This window comes from Tupaia chinensis, unplaced genomic scaffold (genome assembly GCF_000334495.1).
Source record: "Tupaia chinensis unplaced genomic scaffold, TupChi_1.0 Scaffold000212_1, whole genome shotgun sequence".
Classification (NCBI taxonomy): domain Eukaryota; kingdom Metazoa; phylum Chordata; class Mammalia; order Scandentia; family Tupaiidae; genus Tupaia; species Tupaia belangeri.
Genome location: NW_006159687.1, coordinates 3,292,900 through 3,306,989, shown reverse-complemented (window position 1 = coordinate 3,306,989; position 14,090 = coordinate 3,292,900). Strand labels below are relative to the sequence as shown.

The following is a 14,090-nucleotide window of genomic DNA, read 5'->3' as shown; positions in this document are numbered from 1 at the left end:
CCCCGGGGGGTGATTTCTCGCTTTCTGTCTCTATGTCTCTCTCTGTCTGTCTGGCGAGCGCACACGCCCTATAGCGAAAACCTCTCAAAAAAGAAAAGAAAAGAAAAGAAAGCATCCCCACAAGGGATGGCCACACCGTAATTCTTCCACCTCTCGGGATTTTGGACATGTGCCTCGCGTGTTTTAAGCCATAGGTTCAGGGACTCAGACCGCCGGCCTGGTGGATTTTAATTTAAAATCCACACAATTTTGTTTCCGTCCATGTTTCTGGACCACTGTTTTTGGCCATTGTTGCAGTCGAGTAGTGGCGTCTAACCTTAGGGGAGACCACGCTTCTGCCTGCTGTTTCGTAGACACAACACTCAAGGTCTCAAGGACCTCACCCTAGTGCATGCATGTGGTACTGCTCACGGCAATGGATCAGCCAGAAAGTCTCATGGCTTTTCCTAGAACTGCATTTCCTGTGAAATTTCAGGATGCTCCTCAGCATACCCTCTGACTCTCCACCTGTGCCCACCGCCTGCTCCCTGACACCCACCCCACCCAGCAGTGTCCTGACCTTCCTTCTGTACCCTCCCTCCTGGCAAGTGTGGAAAAAGCCAGGACCTTCCTGGCTCCTGACCTTCCACCCCGGCAACCCCGGCAACCCTGGCACCCCCAGCCCCTGGAGCACTTCGTCTCCTCGTCTCTCCCTCACCTGCAGGTCTGCACACAGAACGCATGGCCGCACGTGGCCCTGCCTGCAGTGGGCAGAGTGACCCTCCTGGCTTGGCCTGGACCTCCCCCCAGCCCAGGCCCCTCCCAGCCAGGCTGACCCCCAACCGATGCCTTCAGGTCCTGCCTGCTTCCTAGAGAAAGTCAAAGCTGCTGGGCTGGTGGGAACCCCACATCCCCACGGGTGCCCCCTGGGCTCACCCACTCTCCATTCCCTCCGAGTCACCTGGTGCCAGGGCCAGGATGGGGGTGGGGGGGGCAGCAAGTGTTTACTTTCACTTTGGCAGTAAATTCAAGGGGATACCAAAAATGCAGTAACCAATGTTTCTGTGTACACCACTCTACCTTCTTATTGAATGTGCGTGTGTGTGTAAGTACCATGGAACGGCCCGGCCTTCATTATATACAACACACACTTCTGTCTCCCCTTTTAAGACACCGAAGCCTCCGAAAGGGGTCAGATGAACCATTAATGAATTGTACCCTGCGATTCTGAAAGATCTATTTTATTATTTTTTTCTGATATTGCCGGAAGGCATGTGCACTTGCCAGAGAGGGTCCGCCCCGAGCAGTGCGGCGTGGTCACTCTGCAGTCCTTCCTCCGTTTCTCCATCCTATCATGATTTGGGGCATGCACCCACACACCACCAGTTTCCTTGGTTAAGACTTAGGGCCTGGGGAGACCAGCAGATGGCGCAATGGTTTCGTCGCTGGACTCCCACGTGGTTGACCACAGTTCAGTCCCGGACCCCATGGCTTAAGCGCACGGTGGGCGCGTGTGCGTGCATGCCCAAAATCCCGAGAGGAGAATGGAGAAGGGACAGTGGCGTGGCTACCGCTCCTGGGGGGTGATTTCTTACTTTCTCTCTGTCTCTTCAGCAAGTGCATGTGCCCTATAGCAAAAATCTCTCTAAAAAAAATAAAAATAAAAAAGATGTAGGGCCCAGGGCTGGCAAGTGACATGGTGGTTAAAGCACTGGATTCCCACATGGCTGATAGAGGTTCAAGTCCCAGACCTGGGGGCGTGCTTTCTTACTTTCCCTTTCTATCTCTGGTCAAGTTTTAAAATAACAGTAACAAATAAAATAATAATGATAACAAGTAAATAATAACAATAAATGACAAAAATATTAACAATAATAAGGAATAATTATTTTTTAAAAGAAGACTTAGGGCTTGCCTTTACCTATTCATTTGCTGTTCACTGTCTTCATTTCTCACTGTCTTTATTTCTAAATGGAACTAAAATCTACCATTAAATGATACTCTTATTTCAATTGTTGTTAAAACGAGAGATGTTTGTTAGAGGGTGCATGTCTTGCCAGAGGGACAGAGACAGAAAGCGAAAAATCATCCCCCAGGGTGGATGGCCATACCGCAATCCCTTCCCCTCCATTCTCCTCTTGGAACTTCGGGTACACAAACACACGCACCCAGCATGAGTTTTAAGCCACCAGTTCCAGGACTTGATCAAAAAAATAATTCTCCTGGGACCAGCAGGTGGTATGGTGGTTGAGGCGCTGGACTCGTACATGGCTGACCATGGTTCGACCTGGACCTGGCGGCTTGCTTTCTCACTTTCCCTTTCTCTCGCTGTGTGTGTGTGTGTGTGTGTGTGTGTGTGTGTGTGTGTGTGTGTGTGCTTCTCTGGTTAAATTAAAATAAATGAATAAGTAAGTAAAATTAAATAATTATTTTTTTTAAACCTCTGGGAAAAAAGTCCTGAATTTACAGGAAAAGCTGTAATTTTATCTTCCTAAGTTTTTCTTAATAAATTATTTAGACTAGTTGGTGCTAAGAAATACAGCTGGTTACTATTCAGTACTAACTGCCTACTCCATTTGCTCAAGAAAGAAGAAAACAACCTGAAACGCGGATGTACAAGGCATTCTTTAGGTGTGAAAAATGAGATCGCCTCTCAGTTGTTACACTTTTCTTTAGTTCAAATTTGAGTCTTTCCAATATGAAGCCTATGAAAGAGGAAAATTCTGCTCCACAGCCGTCACTGGGTGTTTTGCAGCAGTGACTTTAGCCATGAGACTTCTCAAGGCATGGGCAAATGTTAGAAGCCACTTGGAGATCCTCCTTCCACCAAGAATACACTTACAGTTAGTCCTCGACTCAGCGTTAGTCCAAATTTAGCAAAGTGGGTGGGGAGGAGAGAGGGGGAAGTTGGGTTATAAAACCAACAGTGCGAGCCAGTGGGTGGCATGATGGTTAAGGCACTGGACTCCCACATGGCTAACTGCAGTTCAAGTCCCGGACCTGGTGGCTTGCTTTCTCATTTCATCTCTCTTTCTAGTCAAATTAAAATAGTAATAAATAAAATTAAGTAAATAATTCTTTAAACAACAACAGTGTAAATCTGTTACAAGAGCTTCACCTCTATGCACAAAGTTATGTTTCTTCCTAAGTTGAACAGTTTGCTTATTATAACGAAATGAAGACAGCGAAATATCAAATGAATAGGGGGAAAGGTAGGCCCTAAGTCTTTACTAAAGAAATAGTGGCACAGGATTACTGAGTATTATTACATTTTAGAGAAGTTATGTAAGGAGCTAAAATTTCCCAGTAGGCAATTTGATTGATTAAGGGTGCTGGACTCCCACATGGCCAACGGCAGTTCAAGTCCTGGACCTGGCAGCTTGCTTTCTTACTTTCCCTCTCTCTTACACACTTTGTCCCTCTCTGGTCAAATAAAATACATACATACATACATACATAAAGTTAAATGAAATAATTCTTTAAAAAAAAAGAATCTGAAACAAATTTAAAAAGCTGAAATATCGGGGCCAGCAGGTGGTGTGGTGGTTAAAGGCGCTGGACTCCCACATGGCTGACTGTGGTTCAAGTCTCAGTCCTGGTAGTTTGCTTTCTCACTTACCCTCTCTCTCGCTCTCTGTCTCTCTCTGATCAAATGGAAAATAATAATAAGGTTAAATAATTATTTTTAAAAAGCTGAAATATAAAGGTTTCAGAGAGATCAAACATTTCCTTTTTGAAGCTTGGCTCTCAGTATTCATTCTTGTGACATAGTTGTTTGCATTGTCAGGGTTGCTTGCTCTTTTAAATACAATTCTTGTCAGTTTTTTTTCTCGCCTACTTAAGCAACAAACGTCTTTTACCCACACTAGCAACGGTTTCTAACGTGGGTACATTTGCTGTACCCACACACTATTCTGAACGCTTCACGTGTAAATAATGCTTTAAGCCTCACAACGTCTAAGAGAATGTTCTCCCCATTTTACAGAAAAAGAAACAGAGGCAGTGAGCTAGAGATACCCGGTTAGGCGTGTAACCTCCACAAATCCCAGACCCCCGGCATCTCGGAGCAGTCATCGGTTCTGGCCTGTCCGGAGCTCCTAGCTGGCCCTTCCCTGGCACTGCCATGGCTCTTCCTGCAGGTCGCCCGGGGGCGGAGGGCAGGGAAGTGGGTGGGGCAGGGCCAAGAGCCCCGGAGCACAGACCCTGCTCCGTGTGAGGCTGGCTGGGTTATGTCTGCTGCCTCCTCTGCCAGCGCTCGGTCTCCTGCTCTCCCCACGCCCTCCCCAGCCCTCGTCTCAGCTCCCCGCCCCTTCACTTGGTGCCGATAGCCCTAGAACATGGGCACAGGTAGCCCCACTGGTGGGTGTCCTTTCAGTACATAAAGTCTTCCCTCCACAAAGAGGGTGGGGAGGAAAGACACAGCAGACAGAGGCCTAGAGGGGCACAAGGGTGAGGAGGAGAAGGGAAGGAGAGAGAGGAGTACAGTAGAGGAAACTCAGGGTGTAAGCAAGTGGTTGACGAGCCAGTATCGGTTAAAACGAAGGACAAGCAGCCATGTACACACGCCCTAGCCCTGGGAAAGCTATCATTCTTTATCAAAAAGCTGAACTCAGGCCCAGCAGCTGGCATGGTGGGTAAGGTGCTGAACTCCCACATGGCTGATCAGGGTTCGAGCCCCAGACTGGCAACTTGTGGGGGAGAGGTGAATAAAAGCTGGCCTGGGCTAGCCCTGGAGCTCGTGGTGAAGGGAGCCAGGTCCCAGTGGCTGACCACGGTCTGCATTCCTACCCCGGCAACCTTAGAAACACACCTTGTTGGTGTGTATCTGTGCGTGTGCACGCGCCACAAATCCCAACAGGATGGGGAACTGTGGAGAAGGGGTTGCAGCAGAGCCCCACCCACTGGAAGGTGCTTCCTCTCGCTCGCTCTCTCTCTCTCTCTCTCTCTCTCGCTCTTGGTTTCTGTCTCACTCTGGTTAACACAATTGCTCTCTGGCAATAAGAAAGAAGAAAGAAAGAAAAGAAAGGAAGGAAGGAAGGAAGGAAGGATCAAAAGTTCTGGCATGGAGCCAGCCAGTGGCATGCTGGTTAAGGCAGCTGGACCCCACGTGGCCAATGCTGATTTTGAGTCCCAAACCCCATGGCTTGAAAAACATGCCAAGCACGTGTGAATGCGTGCCCGAGATTCTGAAAGGAGGGAGAGACGGAGAAGGACTTGTGGTGCCACCATCCCCGGGGATGCTTTCTCACTTTCCCTCTCTCTGTCTCTCTGGCAAGTGCACATGCCCTTTGGCAAATTACAAAAAGAAGAAAAAGATCTGCTTGTATGCATAGTAGGATAAATTTAAAGATAGATTTATTCAGAGGTGGCTCATAAAATGGCATACAAATGAAAATGATTAAGTGATGTAAACCAATCAGTAAAATTAAGACTTACTGCCTAAAATGCACGCATGCCCACACCTCTAATGTGATCCAAAATACGCTGAAATTGCCAGCACTCCTAACTCCACCCCGACACCCCACTAAGGGTCTGCAGGCACAATGACTGCTCTATTTGGCTCACTAGAAGAACAATGTTCACTGCAACATTCTTGAGATTTCTTTCTTTATTCTTTTTTTCAGTTTTGCCATACGGCATGTGAGCTTCCCAGAGAGAGAGAGAGACAGAGAGACAGAGAGACAGAGAGGGACAGGGAGAAACAACCCTCCAGGGAGACAGGCATACCCCGACCACCTCTCCTCCATTCTCGTAGGATTTTGGGCACACATGCACATGCGTTGGGTACGAGTCCCAAACCACAGGGTCGGGAGCTCGAGCTGCACAGTCAGCCGTGTGGGACCCAGTGCCTTCACCTCCACGCCACATGCGGGTCCCATTCTTAAGATCTCTTAGGATGGCTTTGCCTTAGAAAAATTGACCAAAGTACATTTGAAATGTTGTATTCAGTTAGAGAAATGGAAGGTCAGGGTAAAATTCATCTAGGAGTCTGATCGAAAACCTGTAATACTAAACTAGAGACCCTTCGAGGGGAGAGCTTGCCTCAGATGCGGAAAGGGGGGAGAAGATGGAAACTGGAGACTTTCGGAGACGTGACAAACCAGCTGGACCTAGAATAACGGGTAGGAAGGAGAAGAGACAGTTCAGAGAGAGAAGGGAGGGGGCAAGAAGCATTTCAGCTGGTTTCAAGGATGGAATGGCGGGGGAAGGGAGAAGACATCCGAAGAGGGACTGTCGTGGTAGTTTTTCAGAGCACACAAGAGAAGCAGTTGTGGCTTACGTGGGAGAATTCAGATACCTGGCTTGAAGCTAGGATGAAAAAAGAGAGTTTAGAAATGTGAGCTGGGGGTGAAATCATGAAAACCAAGAAAAATGTGGATTCAGAAACAGGGTGACAGGGCTGACCCCACAGCCTAGTGGTTACGGGAGCCAGGTCCCACATGGCCAACCACGATTCAAATCCCAGCCCCAGTGACTTGAAACCCACTCCAGATGTGTATGCGTGCATGTCTAAGACCCCGCGAGGACAGACATGGAGAAGGGGTTGCAGGGTGACCGCACTCCACCGGGGGCTGGCTTCTCCCTTTCTCTCTGGTTTTCTAGCTCTGGTGCACAGGCCCTCTGGCGGTTTACAAAAATGATGACTGTAACCTGGTCTGTGCCTGTTGTCCAGTGGCAGGTCACCTACCTGTCGCAGATGCTGTATTTAGAAACGACATCTGATTGAGGGTTTACCACAGTCAGATGGTCTACAATGAAAGAAGCACTTGCTCTGTGTCTGGTCGGTCACCACTTAGGTCACCACTTACTATGGGCTGCCACTCGTTAAGCACCCGCCCTGTGGCAGGCATTATGCCGAGCAGCTCTGAGAGCAGGTTACACCTACACTTAACTAATGCAGCAAATGCGAACTTAGCCCGCACTGTGTAGTAGGTGGCAGGCCAGGGAGGCTGCGGAGATGCCGAGGTGACGTCTCCAACCAGAGTCAGTCAACACTCTGGTGCAACCTGGAATCTGGGCCTAATGGAGGTGGGAGACAGCAGGGAAACCAAGAGTTCTAGAGTTCAGATAAAGGGAGGTGCATATTCTTCCTTCTTCCATTTCCTGGCCAGTGAGCTTGACTTCTAAGCCCCAAACTTGACGATGTTCCCTGAGGGTCGTCTGAGATAACTGCCTGGCCACGGGTGGTCAAACCCAGGGTTCCACACACGCCCACTCCTTTTCTCCAGAAACCGCCCGTGGATCTTTGCCGTGGTGGGTTAGTGCGTAGATGGCTGATATTTTGGGAGGTTATATTTTAATATGCTTCTTCTCAAAAATTATTAATCAGGGAACCAGCAGTTAGCATAATGCCTATGTCGCTGGACTCCCACGTAGTCGACCGTGGTTCGCGTCCTGGACCCGGTGGCTTAAAACTCACGCCAGGCGTGTGTGCGTGCGTGCCCAAGATCCCGAGAGGAGAACGGAGGAGAAGGGATTGCGGCGTGACCATCCACCCTGGGGGGTGATTTCTCGCTTTCTGTCTCTATGTCTCTTTCTGCCTGTCTGGTGAGCGCACGCGCCCTATAGCAAAAAACCTCTCCAAAAAAAAAAAAAAAATATTAATATTTGAAATGTTGTATTCAGTTAGAGAAATGGAAGGTCAGGGTAAAATTCATCTAGGAGTCTGATCGAAAACCTGTAATACTAAACTAGAGACCCTTCGAGGGGAGAGCTTGCCTCAGATGCGGAAAGGGGGGAGAAGATGGAAACTGGAGACTTTCGGAGACGTGACAAACCAGCTGGACCTAGAATAACGGGTAGGAAGGAGAAGAGACAGTTCAGAGAGAGAAGGGAGGGGGCAAGAAGCATTTCAGCTGGTTTCAAGGATGGAATGGCGGGGGAAGGGAGAAGACATCCGAAGAGGGACTGTCGTGGTAGTTTTTCAGAGCACACAAGAGAAGCAGTTGTGGCTTACGTGGGAGAATTCAGATACCTGGCTTGAAGCTAGGATGAAAAAAGAGAGTTTAGAAATGTGAGCTGGGGGTGAAATCATGAAAACCAAGAAAAATGTGGATTCAGAAACAGGGTGACAGGGCTGACCCCACAGCCTAGTGGTTACGGGAGCCAGGTCCCACATGGCCAACCACGATTCAAATCCCAGCCCCAGTGACTTGAAACCCACTCCAGATGTGTATGCATGCATGTCTAAGACCCCACCAGGACAGACATGGAGAAGGGGTTGCAGGGTGACCGCACTCCACCGGGGGCTGGCTTCTCCCTTTCTCTCTGGTTTTCTAGCTCTGGTGCACAGGCCCTCTGGCGGTTTACAAAAATGATGACTGTAACCTGGTCTGTGCCTGTTGTCCAGTGGCAGGTCACTACCTGTCGCAGATGCTGTATTTAGAAACGACATCTGATTGAGGGTTTACCACAGTCAGATGGTCTACAATGAAAGAAGCACTTGCTCTGTGTCTGGTCGGTCACCACTTAGGTCACCACTTACTATGGGCTGCCACTCGTTAAGCACCCGCCCTGTGGCAGGCATATGCCGAGCAGCTCTGAGAGCAGGTTACACCTACACTTAACTAATGCAGCAAATGCGAACTTAGCCCGCACTGTGTAGTAGGTGGCAGGCCAGGGAGGCTGCGGAGATGCCGAGGTGACGTCTCCAACCAGAGTCAGTCAACACTCTGGTGCAACCTGGAATCTGGGCCTAATGGAGGTGGGAGACAGCAGGGAAACCAAGAGTTCTAGAGTTCAGATAAAGGGAGGTGCATATTCTTCCTTCTTCCATTTCCTGGCCAGTGAGCTTGACTTCTAAGCCCCAAACTTGACGATGTTCCCTGAGGGTCGTCTGAGATAACTGCCTGGCCACGGGTGGTCAAACCCAGGGTTCCACACACGCCCACTCCTTTTCTCCAGAAACCGCCCGTGGATCTTTGCCGTGGTGGGTTAGTGCGTAGATGGCTGATATTTTGGGAGGTTATATTTTAATATGCTTCTTCTCAAAAATTATTAATCAGGGAACCAGCAGTTAGCATAATGCCTATGTCGCTGGACTCCCACGTAGTCGACCGTGGTTCGCGTCCTGGACCCGGTGGCTTAAAACTCACGCCAGGCGTGTGTGCGTGCGTGCCCAAGATCCCGAGAGGAGAACGGAGGAGAAGGGATTGCGGCGTGACCATCCACCCTGGGGGGTGATTTCTCGCTTTCTGTCTCTATGTCTCTTTCTGCCTGTCTGGTGAGCGCACGCGCCCTATAGCAAAAAACCTCGCCAAAAAAAAAAAAAAATTATTAATCAGAGGCCAGCAGGTGGTGTGGTGGTTAAGGCAATGGATTCCCACATGGCTGACTCTGCAGTTCAAATCCTGGACCTAGGGGAATTTCTCACTTTCCCTTTCTCTCTGTCTCTCTCAGGCAAGTACACACACCCTATGGCAAAAATTTTTAAAAATTAAAAAATAATAATTAGATATGAGTTTTTAGAAAACATTGCAGGGCCAACAGGTGGCATAGAGTTTAAGGGGTTGGGATACCACGTGGCCAACAGCAGTTCAAGTACCAGACCCAGCAGCTTGGAAAACACACTGGTAGTGGGGGCACACAAGTGGCATGGTCGTTAAGGCACTGGACTCCAACATGGCCAACCACAGTTCAAGGCTCAGAACTGGCGATTTGCTTTCTCAACTTCCCCCCACCTCTCTCTCTGTCTCCTCAAAATAACAAATAATAATAAATAAAATTAAAGAATTATTTTTAAAGAATTATTTTATTTATTATGTTCCAGTTTGACCAAAGAGAGAAAGAGAAAGAGCAAGCCACCAGGACTGGGACTTGAACCACAGTCAGCCATGTGGATGTGGGAGTCTGGTGCCTTCACCACCACACCACCTACTGGCCCCAATAAATAACTCTTTAACAACAACAACAAAAAAAAAAAAAAAAAGAAGAAGAAGAAAGAAAGAAAAGAAAAACACACCAGACACTGGGCGCATGTGCATATGTGCCCAAAATCCCAAGTGGGGGATGGATGGAAAGGGACTCTGGCATGGCTGTAGGTGGTAAAACCCGGGGAAAAATCCCCCCCCCCCCCGTTCTCCCCCAGCAAGTACAGGTACCCTATAGAAAAAATACAAAATATAAACTTTTTAGAAATACCAATATGATGCTGGGAGCCAGCAGGTGGTGTGGTGCTTAAAGGCGCTAGAACTACCACATGGTCAACCATGGTTCAAGTTCCAGACCAGGTGGCTTCCTTTCTCATTTCCCTCTCTGACTCTCTCTCCCTCTCTCTGCTCAAATTGAAAAATAATAATAAAGTTAAAATAATTATTAAAAAAAAGAAATATTGATCTGATGCTAATGGCCACTTACTAAACCTAATATTATTGAGACGGAAAATAGAAGTATCACTCCTAACTGACCGAACACGGTCTTCCAGTCCCCTTGACAGGAGAGAATATTATGAGAATATTATGCTTCCCATAAGCATCTGAAATGGATTTCCAGGCCCAGACCAGACAGTGGCATGGAGTAGCATAACTGACCAGAACGTGCAGGCCCCAGGTCTGCGCCCGAGTGCACGTGCCAGGCATCAACTGAGGCTGGGGGGGGAGGGGGAGGACATTGCTGGGCTGTCTCTCTCTTTCTCTTTCGTGGAAAAAATAAGCTTATTTTTAAAAACTAAAACAAACAAACAAAAATTTAAAACAGAACCGTCAGATAGCATAATGGTTATGTCATTGGACTCCCACATGACCAACCGCAGTTTAAGTCCCGGACCTGGTGGCTTGAAATTCATGCCTAGTGCATGTGCGTGCATGCCCAAAATCCCGAGAGAAGAATGGGGAAGGGACTGCAACGTGGCCCTCCCCCCCAGGGGGTGATTTCTTACTTTCTGTCTCTCTGTCTCTATTTCCAGCAAGCACACGTGCCCTACAGCAAAATTCTTTACCCCCCCCCAAAAAAAAAACACTAAAAAACTGAAAAGATAAAGAGGGCGTGCCAGTAGGTGGCGTCATGGTTAAGGTGCTGGATTCCCAAGTGGCCGATCGCTGTGCAAGTCTTGACACTGCAGCCTGAAACCATGCCTGCTGAAGTACACGCATGCCCACAATTCCTGTAGGAGAGTGGAAGTGGACTGCAGTGTGGTCATCCACGTGGGGTGGGGGGCTTCTCGCTTTCCCTCTCACTGTCTCTCTCTCTGGAGAACACACACGCCCTATGGCAAAAACCTAAAAAATAAAACTTTAGTTGCATCTGAGGCTACATTACAATATTTTATTTTATTTTAAAATTATTTATTTATTTAACTTTGACCAGAGAGAGAGGGAAAGTGGGAAAGAAAGCTGCCATGGCCAGGACTTGAACTGTGGTCAGCATTGTGGGAGTCCAGCACCTAACCACCATGCCACCTGCCGGTTCCAACACTGTTGTATTTTAAACATGAACTTTGGGGGTTTTGTTGCCTGCCCACTTGAGAGGTCATTTTCTTCTGCAGAAAAGTGTCTTTTAGTGTTAAACCCTTCACTACAGATAAATCTTACCATGCTACAGACCAAGGCCAGCCATGAATTTGTAGCATTAAATTTTTTTAAAATTATTGTTATTTTTTTATTCTCATTATTTTTTTTAAAATATTAAATCACTATACATCACTTGGCTTGTAAAGAGAATTTACACAACATGAAATACTTCTCAGACCAGTCCAGTTGAGAATACTATACACGTCATCATCAACAGGTAATAAACCGCATCTGTGTCCCACTAACGTCCTGCCTCTCTATTTGTTCTCTTGCTCTCCTCTATACTCTTCCCTTCTCCCCCCAGTTCCACACTGTCTTCAGCATCCGTAACTATTTTCACTGCTTTTGTGACCTCAGGTATTTCAGTCTCTACCATAGAGTGCAGCTAGTCAGTATATATTACATGGATACATACAATATCTTTCTTTCATAGCTTGGCTTGTTTCACTCAGCAATAAGTCTTCCATATTCAACCACTTTCTATCAAATGCCAGGGTCTTGTTTTGTATGGCTGAGTGGTATTCCATAGAGTATATGTGCCACGCTTTTTCCACTCATTCATCTGTTTGTGGACATCTGGGGTGGTTCCATGTCTTAGCGATCGTGAATAATGCTGCAGTAAACACTGAGGTGCAAGCGCTTATCCAACCAAGCGTTCTCCTGTCCTTTGGGTAGAAACCCAGGAGTGGGATTGCTGGGTCTTCGAGGAACCTCCATACTGTTCCCCACAGTGGCTGGACCAATTTACACTCCCACAAACAATGTAGGAGAGTTCCTCTTTCACCGTAAAATGTTAAAGAAAAAAAAAAAATCAAACAGCAAGAAAAGCCTTTGTTTATTCAAAAGTTGCATCTACCTGATCGAGTTTCTTGTCTCTAAATATAAAGATTCTCTTTTTCATAATTCTTAATTTCTTCTTCTTCTTTTTAAATCTAGCTGCATTTGCCAGAAAGAGACAGAGAGGGAAAGTGGGAAGGCCACCCCAACAGAGATGGCCATGCGTAACCCCCACTTCCGCTCCTTCACTCTCCCCGTGCACACCACCTGAGCCTGCTGGGGTTTCCAGGCCACCTGGTCTAGGACTGGAACTGCAGAGCTGTCCCTGTGGGACCCGCCTTCCTCAACCACCACGCCACCGGATGGCCTGCAGTGTGCATGTAAGCTAATACGTAATCATTACAGAAACTGATACAACTGCTAGCTGTTGCAGACTTAATTCTGGGTCTACACCGTGCTGACAGGTTGGGCCAGATGGCTGGGCACTTGTAACTTGCTGTGCCTCAGCTTCTGGATGGATGGCAGTGAGCTCATCTCCTCCCGGGATTATCCCAACGTGGGGATCAAGACTCACTAAGGAAACAGCCCCAGCAAGGTGTGATCTACCATAACATGCAAACTGTAAACCTACTCATCCAGGATATGTAGTATTCTTGAAATTAAGGTGTATGTTGTCACTTTGAGAAGAGACTCCTCCCTTCTGAACTTCTCTCAGTTCCTTTCCACCACATCCTGTGTTCTAAAACGCACCCTCTGCGCCACTGGGCCTGAAGAGAACCTTACCCTTTACAGTGTGAAAGTCACCAAGTGCAATGATTCCAGCCAAAGTGACCCATTTTAAAAGATGACCCATTTCAAAACCCCTGAGTTATTATTCAAGCCGTTCTATATTAGAAAGCTATTTCCTTCTTACAGTCTCGCTATTTCAATGTCTTTGAGTAAAAGGGAAATTTAGTCTCCATTTTAATAAAATACGTTGTGACTTTTTAAATTGGATGGGGCCTGCACTTTATGTGGTAATCTCTGTGAGCAAAGCGGTGAGGCGTCTACACCGCCTCCCTCCATCTCTCACCTCCTCGGGAGCAGCGTCTCTGAGTTCCAGTAGGACTAGTCCTGCATAATACTCATTCTGACCTGAGGAGTCAGGGTGAGCAGGAGAGGCTGGGATGGGCCCGCCGAGTCACCCTCATCCCAGCGTGCTCATAAATACTCGGACCGCGTGGGGGCGGGGGCGAGAATAAGGAGCAGTTGCCGTTCAGAACGGAAACATTGCGGCTATTGGATTGATCTTGCTTTAAAAGCAAAGCAATTGGCTCCAAAGTGCAGGTTTCCCCTCCTCCCTTGTGACAGGATAGAAGACCGACCAGGACTTTCTTTTGAGAAAATTCAAACCTTAGCAATTAATCACTAATCGCCCTTTTAGAAAGTTCAGGGTCGGAGGTGCCACCACTTAACACACTGCAGTCGCCGCTTCTGGGTCAGTTTCAGCGTCTCACGTCCCTCGCCCTCCCCCACAGGGACCAGGCGAGGTTTCCCAAAATAAAAGCACAGAGGAGCAAACCCAGTTCTAGCGGCTGCCCTTCCAGAGAATCCCTGCACGCGGGCTAGCAGCCGCCGGGGCTCCGCTCGGCCCCTGGAGCGTGATCGCCAACTTGGGAACCCCGCACGGGCCGGGCCAGCAGACTCTTCGGAGTCGAACCGAAGCTGTGACTCCGGGAGCTGAGCAAGCGACCGAGCACCACGGCAGGCTGCGAAGGACGACTCGGCAGGGTCGGAGCGAGGAGCAGCCAGCACGGCCGCAGCCCGCCCGCCCACCTCCCCGCCTCC

The 14,090-nt window shown here is 48.2% G+C and overlaps 2 protein-coding genes across 5 annotated transcripts in view; one reads left to right on the top strand and one right to left on the bottom strand.

Annotated features, from left to right (window-relative positions):
- The window catches only part of MCF2L2 (MCF.2 cell line derived transforming sequence-like 2), a 155,803-nt gene that overhangs the window by 48,592 nt on the left and 93,121 nt on the right, over positions 1 to 14,090 (top strand). The gene's annotated exons all lie outside the window — the stretch shown is intronic.
- The window catches only part of B3GNT5 (UDP-GlcNAc:betaGal beta-1,3-N-acetylglucosaminyltransferase 5), a 26,489-nt gene that overhangs the window by 11,224 nt on the left and 1,175 nt on the right, over positions 1 to 14,090 (bottom strand). The gene's annotated exons all lie outside the window — the stretch shown is intronic.